Genomic DNA, 8,990 nt, shown 5'->3' with positions numbered 1-8,990 from the left:
GGAGCCCCTCTAATCCCAAACAGATGTGTTTTGGTCCTACCTAAACTTAAACAGAACGTTTTTCGGCCCACCAGTAGAAGAGGAAGAAGAATTATTTTTGTAATTAACTTCGTGTTTTTTTCTTTCGTTTCTCGTTGGATACGAAAATACCCAATCGGTAAAAATACTCTTGGAGTTCTCACACAAACCGAACACCCACACAAACACAAAAAACAACCAAACACTCGCCTGGAATTCAATGTTAACAACATTCATTTAATGGCTGAAAGTGAAAACATCCTGTGATCCGTTCAATTAAAAATAGAACAACGACAGTAGCGACAGAGTGTGAGCGAGGAAGGAAGGAAGGCGCCGACAAAACCTATATGCCAACCTATGCCAACCTCCCCCACCATTAATTCATCTTTAAGGCGATTATTAAGTGATTTAAGGATTTAAGAAGCTTTAAAAGCACTACAACTTCTCAAGTAAATTGAAAATTAATTGCTTTGCTGCAACAAACTAAAGTGAAACCGAGTAACCGGAGGGCAAACGATTAAACGTTAAATGTGAAAAGAATATTCGAATTACTACAAAATCGTAACAGAAAGTTCCCAAATTACTTAAAGTACGCCGTCCGACCGAAAAAAAAAGTGTTTTTACTTATATTAAACCTTTTTAAAGTGCGAAGTTGACTGTGTGTTTTGCAGGCAACAACAGGAAAGGGAGAGAAGAGAAAAACCAAAAAAAAAAAACTACTAAATATTTTTTTTCGGCATCAACTTACAGCAGCGGAAGTTTCATGTAAGTAGCAAAAAAAAAAAAATACGAGAAAAAAATACGAAGGCAGAGAGTGGTTTGTGGTCTCTTGTTTAAAATATTTGAAATTCCTCCAAAGATTATTAACATTCCTGAAATTGTGAAAAGCTGAAGCAATGCTCAAAAGAATGTTTTAAATCCAAAAGGATATACTGGGTTACCGAAAAGCAAAAATATTTAAAGTTAGTGTAAATGTCAGCGTCAACCCACGTAAGCTTTAAACTATGATAATTTTTCGTAGAAAATTCGTATGTATATGTTTTTTGCGGTGTCCAAAGTATGAGATTTTGAAATGTATTTATAATTTTAGTTTGGCACTGAATTTGAGTAACACTTTGCTATAATTTAAAATGATTAATGTTTTTAAGAAACAGACTCGACCTCCTCAGCAAAGAATATAGGTTGCCGGACTATATAATCTGTTAAAATGTACTTCGTTTAAACTATATTTTTACATTAAATCATCCTTAGGGTAGTTGATAGAAAAGAATATCGGTACAGTTAAAGTATGGCCTCCTATCAAATGGTTATCAGAATTTTGAAGTAATTTCCTCCAATATCTGCTTAATATTGGTCTCCTATTAGGATGGATGGGGACATATCACAAAGTGGATTTTTATCCTCTGTACCTTTTTTATACCCTTCAACATACATAATATGGAGGGTATATTCAGTTCGTCATTCCGTTTGTAACTCATCGAAATAATAACTTTAGCGATGACAAAGTATTCTTGATTAGCGTAAAATTCCGTCCGTCTGTCCGTCTGTTGTAATCACGCTAGAGTCAAAACGAATTAAGATAGGAAGCTAATATTTTGCACAGATCAGTCTGTTGTCTGCAGGCAAAGATGGGCTATACGGTCCACGATATCGTATGGCCCCCATATAACGGTAACGCCCCGATATTCGGTATTTTGATGATTTTAGCACATTTTTCAATGGAATTGTCTAAAATTCTATACAAGGAGTTCTTTGTGGGCACTTTACCGCCTGTAACAGAATCGGTCCACGATATCGTATATTTCCCATATAACGCTACCTCCCGATATTCGGTATTTTGATGTTTTTAGCTGCATTTTTCAGTGGAATTGTTGGGTGTACTTTACCGCCTGGAAAATAATTGTTTATATAGGTCCATGATATCGTATAGCCCCCATAAAACAGTACCTCCCGATATTCGGTCTTTTCATGATTTTAGCGACAATATTCAGCGGAATTATTTCATATTTCGTATTCAAAGTTAGTAAGGGGTACAACAGTCTATGCCGAAAAATTCATATGCATATAACGGTTCCTCCCGATATTCGGTATTTTGATAATTTAAGCTACATTATTCACCGGAATTTTTTCAAATTTCGCATTTGAAAATTTTAATGGGTACTACATTCTATGACAAAAAACTACTTATTGTCCCCATATAACGGCTTTCATTTAAGCGGTATCTGTCGGTTTTTTTCGTAAATTTTCAATTTCCTTCCAAATGATGGAGAGTATTAAGAGTTCGGCCCGGCCTAATTTAGCTGCTTTTTACTGGTTAAATATTTAAAAAGTTAAAAAGTATCAGTCGATTTTGCCGACAGATGTATACCCTCCTCCCATACCAGCTTATTTATATATATTGACTGTTAAAGGTTTTAACTTTTTATGGGGGAGGTTCCGTATCAGACCTAAGTCTGATATAAACATTGCAAGGTTTGGCCTGTATCGACTAGCGCGCCATATACCAGATCCTAATATCTAGTATCTGGAAAATGGCGCACATTTAAACATTTTTCAAAAATTATCACATATTGAGTCGATACAGGCCAAATCTGGAATAGTGGTTAGTCAAAAGCTTAGCCAGAAGAATTGAACCGAAATATTTATAAGATATATGGTTAACAAAAATATTGAGACACACGAAATTTTATAAAAAAATCGCTGACTTCTCTCACATGTTATGAGAGATATAATTATTCAAAACTTTTATCCTTTGTGGACAAGATACCAGAAGGAGTGAACCAGATCTTGTGTTAGTAAAATATTGGAATGCATGAAGTTTAGAATGAATCGGATGCGTATTTCACATTTTATGATCGTTTCGGTTATTCAAAAATTTGACCCCTTGTAGGAGAGTTACCAGAAAGAGTCGGCGGATATCTATCCATCTCCGCAACAGATACTGTATTGATAGGAATATTGAGATGTGCTGAGTTTGAAAGATATCGGATGCTAATTTCACATTTTACTACTTTCATGGCTATTGAAAATTTTGAACCGTTGTGGGGGAGGTAACCGAAAGAGTGGACCGATATATTACGACTTCTTGGGATGTATGAAATTTGAAGAAAATTGAATGGCTTTTTCGTATTTTATAAGGCGTGTAACTATTCAAAATGTTAACCTTTTGTGTGAGAGGTATATGATGGAGTGGGGGGCAAATATTAGGATTTGCAAGTTGGAGCAGAATCGAATGATCCTTTTCTCTTTATGACCCCCACAAAGATTTAAAATGTTGACCACAAAAGGTCCTATAAAATGTCATGTAAAAGTGCGATTGTTTTCGAAGGATCGACATTTTGAGTAATTGTATCTCTCATAGCATGCGAAAGAAATTTGGTTTATCTAAATAAAGATATCTCTCAACAAGAGATCTGATGAGAATATGGTATTTATCGACCTACTCCTTCTGATACCATTACAAGAGGCTAATATTTCCGTCTGACAAGAGATCCTAAATTATTATAACACATGAAACAAGTCAGCGATTTTCATCCAACTTCGTATACATATATATACAGGGTGAGATAAAACAAATGCGACATAATTTTTACATTTTTTTTTATTTTATTGAATGAAAGCAAAAAATGTCGGAAATAGCATCAAATTTTAGAATAAGTTGAGATTTGTTCGAATTGGTCACCCTTGGCACGAACTATGGCCTTCAAACGGCCAATGAAACCGTCACACGCTGCCCAAATATTACTTTGCGGTATTTTGACCCATTCCCGGCGAAGCGCTTGCTTGAGGTGATTGACACTTTGGTATTTTTTAGTGCCAACCTTGCTTTCCAAAATTCTCCAGACACAATACTCCAACGGATTGGTATCCGGAGATTTTGGTGGCCATTGTGCACTGGAATTGAAGCGAAAAAACTCATTTTGTAACCATTCTTGGGTGGCGCGTGCTGAGTGTGATGGTGCTGAGTTCTGTTGGAATGTCCAAGGTCTACGGCAAAATGTTTGCTCCCCATGGCTTTAATACACCCTCCAGAATATTTTCGCGATAATATTCGGCATTTATTCTGATGCCACGGTCGTTTAATACGAGCGGAGAGTGACCATCGGCTGTTATGGCGGCCCACACCATCACCATGGCCGGCGCTTGAGTTCTGGTGGCCAACATAAGGTGCACATTTTCAACTGACCTCTTTGGCAAATAAACGCGATCATTCTGTTTGTTTACAAACTGCTGGACAACGAATGTTTTCTCTTCGGAGAGAACCGAATTCGGCAGTCCACCACTTTCGGACAAGCGAAGCATCTCTTTAGCTCCTTTGAGTCTATTTTCTTCCTGTAGCGTTGTAAGTTCTTGCACTTTTTGAATTTCAATGGCTTTAGCCCGAGCTCATTTTTCAAAATAAGCTGAGCTAAAATTTTGCACAGACCAGTCTTTTGTGTGCAGGCAGGTCAAGTTCCAAGATGGGCCATATCTGTCTACGATATCCTATAGTCCCCATAAGGGGACGGTACCTCCCCGATGTTCGGTATTTTGTGATTGTAGCCAAATTTTTCAATGAAATTGTCTTAAAATCCACACAAGGAGTTCCTTCTGAGTAGTTTGCTCCTCTGGACGAGAATTGTCTATATGGGTCCACGATATCGTATATCCTCCATATAACGATGCCTCCCGATATTCGGCATTTTGATGATTTTAGTCACATTTTCAAATGGAATTGTCTGAAAATTCACACAAGGAGTTCCGAGTACTGAGTGCTTTTATCTCCTGAAATTGAATGAAATCTATTCGGTATTTTTAAGATTTTAACAAAATTTTTAATGGATTTTATTTATTAGAACAGTGTGGCTTGTTTGTTCGGGATACCGTAATATGTTGTTGTTGCCAAAATGGTCAGGCTTTATCCCTTTATTGTTGTTTTTATGAAAACAACGTTTGTTTATTAGTGGAGAACGATGGTAATGTTTACCAGGGGGTAAGGCAGGGAATACCTAGGTTTCGGAAAGAGCCACCAAGTTTTTATTTATTTTTTTTTTGAAAATTTCCTAATTCGTTCCAAATGTTGGAGGGTATAAAAACTTTCTTACTGTTTTTTTACTTGTTTTTAAAATTGCATGCCACCCGAATACCAGCTGCTGGTATTGAACTAGCAATCCTCTGATCAACATCTTAGCCATTTTACAATTTGTTCTTTTGTTGTCGTTGTCGATGCCGAGTCTCGAACTCGCAACCTTCCTTTTTGGATCTAGCACATTTTTAAGGAAAACCCCGTTATTTTCAAACTACTGGTAATGCAGAATGTAGTTTGTTTACATCACCATATAATGACTTATTCGACGTATAAAGCTGCCAAATTTTTGCTGAGTATTTATATAAATATATTGTAGTGTATTACAACCATTTATAAAATCCCATCCCGCATGCCCATATCTCCGAAACTGGCATAATTTCCTTCCCCAGAATCTAAAATATTACAAATGCGTGCCTTAAAGAGTGAGTCATTTTCTTGTAAAATATTAAATAAGAATGTAATGTAGAAAATAGATTTGCTGCCGGCAGTAACTTATTTCAAAATGTTTTGCATATTTTTTTTTGTAATAACGATACTCCAACATTTTCTTCAATTCACAAACAACACAAATACACACACACCGAGCAGAGAAGAAATTTGTCAGATGCTCTTCTTGGTCCGGGGTAACGCCTACGGCTGAATTAAATTGGCCATTTTTAATGTCAAGAAATGTTTCAGAAAAAAAACAAACAAAAAAGTCCACAAACAAAACGGCAAAGTTTATTTTTAGTAATGAAGGCAGATGAATCGCACAAAAAGGATAATGAACGTGGCTTTACTTATTTTTCAATCTCTCTCTTATCTTTTGCAACTACATATTTGCGGATAAGTTCTAGCTTTGTAATGTAGGCCCAACAAAAAGTAGTGGCATGAATGGTTTATTTATTTTTAGCCACACCATTATAGAATTGTTGGAAATGTTTTCTTAAAACAAAAGGTATACAAATATGGAAATTAAAGTGTTTTATTAGAAAGATCTAGATTTAGGACCTGTTTATGTATTTTGATAGGAAATGAGTGCGAAGAATTATACATTCCGAAAATTTAAATTTTTATATCTAACAGGTTGTTAGTTAGACTATAATACTGAAAGTATTTTTTCCCAAAAGCATTTTTATACCCTACAACACAATGTGTTGGGGGTATTATAAGTTTGATTGGGCGACAATAAATTTGTAACACCTCGAAATACTGGTTTCCAACATAGGAAACTATATATGGATATTCCTGTCTGCAGTTGCTCTATAGGCCACAATTATGAACCAATCGACGCGGAAATTTTTCATGAAGTTAAAGTTTAGGGCTGGACAGAAGCTAACCAATTTGGATGGTAATTGAACAATATTTAGCGGTTAAAATAAACCATAACTTTTATGTTAACAAATACGACAATTTCCCGACCAAATCACAAATACATTAAAAGGTCACTTCTGGCCATTACAGGGATGCTAATAGTCAAGATATCGGGTATTCTTCTTATATCCAGCGTAAAAATATGCCAAAAAAGTGAATATTTTTTGTTACATTTTTATACCCTTCACCATAGTATGGAGGGTATATTAAGTTTGTCATTCCGTTTGTAACACCTCGAAATATACATTGTAGACCTCACAAAGTATACATATTCTTGATCAGCATAAAATTATATGTCGATTTAACGATGTCCGTCCGTCTGTGGAAATCACTCTAGCTTCCGAACGAATTTAAGTAGATTGATAGAATTTTACTCAAATGTATGTTATGTCTACAGGACTTTTGGCACGTTTTGGTATAGTTCTCATATAACGGTACCTCCCGATATTCGGTATTTTGATGATTTTAGCGACATTATTTACAGGAATTGTTTCAAATTTGATATTCGAAGTTCGTAATGGATACTACAGCATAAGACAGAAAGTGGGCCATGTAGGTCCACGTCTTCGTATAACGGTACCTCCCGATATTCGGTACTTTGACGATTTTAGCGATATTATTTACCGAAACTATTTCAAATTTAGTGTTAAAAGTTCGTAATGAATACTACAGCCAAAGACAAAAAATTTTCTGTGCAGGTCCACATCTTCGTATAGCCCCCATATAACGGTCCCCCCCGATATTCGGTATTTTGATGATTTTAGCGACATTATTTACCGGAATTGTTTCAAATTTCACATTTGAAGTTTGTAATGGATACTACAGCCTAAGACAGAAAATTGTCCATGTATGTCCAAGTCTTCGTATAGCCCCATATAACGGTATTCCCGGTATCAATTTTTTTATAGAAGTTCGTAATGGATACTACAGCCTATGCCAGAAAATTGTCTGTGCAGGCTTATGACAAAAGTTGCGTATGCAGATCCACGTCTTCGTATAGACCCTAATATACGGCTACTTTCAGTATTTTTAAGATTTTAACAGAATTTTTAATGGATTTTACTTTTTGAAAATTGCCAAATTTGTACCAAATGGTGGAGGGTATTCAAAGTTCAGCCCGGCCGAAATTATAGCTTTTTTACTTATTAGCTATAAATTGGACCACAACATTCGTTGTTTTTTGATAACCTAACAATTTGTATAAACTCCACCATTCTATTGAGGGCATATTAACTTTGTATTCCGTTTGTTACACCTCGAAATATTCATGTCAGACCCAACAGATTATATATATATATATATATGAGAAAATCGCGTATGCAGGTCCACATCTTCGTATAGCCCCCATATAACGATACCTCCCGATATTCTGTATTTTGATGATTTTAGCGACACTTTTTAGCGGAATTGTTCCAAATTGCATAGTTGCAACTTGTAATGGATGCAACAACCTATGACAAAAGTTTTTCTATGCAGGCCCACCTCTTCGTATAGCATCTACATGACTGTACCTCCTAATATTCGGTATTGTGATGATATTAGCGGCATTACTCAATTCGTATTGAGTTTCTAAATTGGTATTCAAAATTCGTATTCGTAAGTTCAGAATGGGTTCTACAGCCTATAACAAAACATTATAATAAAAGATCACGTCTTCGTACGGATTTTTTTTTTTTTTTTTTTAAATTTCAAGTTCCTTCAAAATGGTAGAAGGTATTAAAAGTTGGGCTCGGCTGAACTAAGCTTCTTTTTTAGTTGTTTTCTTTACTTATATTTGAGGGTATCAAAGCTTGGTCCCGGTTATACCATAATCCTTGTTATTAAATTCGAACTATAAGTGTACTAAATGTACTAAATGTGGTACATAGTGTAGAAAAAGCTGAATTTGCACATTTTGATATTTGTATAACTGTTAGTGTAAGGTGTTTAGATGGGGGCATGGATTTGTGTGTAACTATGGCTGAGATAATGCATAGTTTTTGGATAAACGAAAGTAGGAAATTCGGGAGTGTAGAAATAGAGCTAGAAATGTAAATTTTGGTATTAAGATCACGGTTTTACATAATGAGGCCGATTTGCAAATGCTTACTACAATATCTACGAATAATTATATCTCTCGTGAAATACAAAATGGCCACCAGATTCTCTTCAAATTTCACACACCACAATATTTTTACCAACGAAAAATCTGTTGTGAAAGTGGGATGTATCGGTTCACTCCTTCGGGTACCTCCGCAACAAAGGGGTTATAGTTTTGAATAACCAAAATGCTCACAAAATGCAAAGTAAGCATCCGTTTCCTTCTAAACAATATTGATACAACTACAACATCTGTGAAGACTGAATGTAGCGGCCTTTCGGGTACCTCTCTCACAAAGGGTAACAAGTTTCAAATACTTACATCTCTCATAACTTGCAAACCAGTTAGAGATTCTTTTCAAACTTGATGTGTCTTAATATTTTTCTCAACCAGATATCTGATGTGAATATCAATTTATCTCTCCACTCTTTCTCTTACATCTCCCACATAATCTTCAAATTTTGATTAACA

At 35.5% G+C, this 8,990-nt stretch overlaps 1 protein-coding gene across 1 annotated transcript in view; it reads left to right on the top strand.

Annotated features, from left to right (window-relative positions):
• Positions 1 to 575: 575 nt before the first annotated feature.
• LOC101898919 (potassium channel subfamily K member 1) overlaps positions 576 to 8,990 on the top strand; it is a 55,249-nt gene continuing 46,834 nt past the window's right edge. Inside the window, exon 1 of the mRNA XM_059122938.1 lies at positions 576 to 783. The gene's annotated coding sequence lies outside the window, so the exon portion shown is untranslated. The remainder of the gene's footprint in view (positions 784 to 8,990) is intronic.

Source organism: Musca domestica, unplaced genomic scaffold (assembly GCF_030504385.1).
Source record: "Musca domestica strain aabys unplaced genomic scaffold, Musca_domestica.polishedcontigs.V.1.1 22, whole genome shotgun sequence".
Classification (NCBI taxonomy): Eukaryota; Metazoa; Arthropoda; class Insecta; order Diptera; family Muscidae; genus Musca; species Musca domestica.
The sequence above is the reverse complement of the archived record's forward strand: the minus strand, read 5'-3'. Positions and strand labels throughout refer to the sequence as shown.